Source organism: Sinocyclocheilus rhinocerous, unplaced genomic scaffold (assembly GCF_001515625.1).
Source record: "Sinocyclocheilus rhinocerous isolate Xijiao unplaced genomic scaffold, SAMN03320098_v1.1 scaffold28297, whole genome shotgun sequence".
Taxonomy (NCBI): Eukaryota; Metazoa; Chordata; class Actinopteri; order Cypriniformes; family Cyprinidae; genus Sinocyclocheilus; species Sinocyclocheilus rhinocerous.
The window spans coordinates 1-510 of NW_015668576.1; the positions used below are offsets into that span (position 1 = coordinate 1).

General features: G+C 40.4%; 1 long non-coding RNA gene across 1 annotated transcript; it reads left to right on the forward strand.

The window, feature by feature from the left end:
• Positions 1-510, forward strand: LOC107734056 (uncharacterized). Its single transcript, XR_001639052.1, has 3 exons — positions 1-26; positions 232-301; positions 442-510. It is a non-coding gene; the product is annotated as an uncharacterized LOC107734056 (long non-coding RNA).

The following is a 510-nucleotide window of genomic DNA, read 5'->3' on the forward strand; positions in this document are numbered from 1 at the left end:
TCTGTTGCCTTCACACAGACCAACCCGTGAGTAAAACGCACACTCTGGTTTTATTTTCCTTTGCTGCACATCCTGAGGCTATGATGTCTGAATTTCTTCAACTGAACAACCATGTGGTTTCAAATGAGCTTTTTAACCCTGAGCAAAATGATTTGCAGTTGATTCGTAATTTGGCCATTATAGAGACAAGACCTTTTGTGGTTAACATTGTTTTTGTTCACCCATCTTCAGCGAAGACAAAGCAGCTCTTGCTAAGCTGGTGGAGGCCATCAAGACCAACTACAATGACAGATATGAGGAGGTCGGTTTATTGGCTGTAGTGCTGATCAGTTCACAATTTGATGACATTGTTTCAATTAGCCTAACTTTTATACATTCTCCTAATTGATGTCTTAATGTAATTTCTAATGTTTGTTTCTTCCATTTCAATTCTGTCTTTAGATCCGTCGTCACTGGGGAGGCAATGTCCTGGGTTCCAAGTCAACTGCTCGCATTGCTAAACTTGAGAAG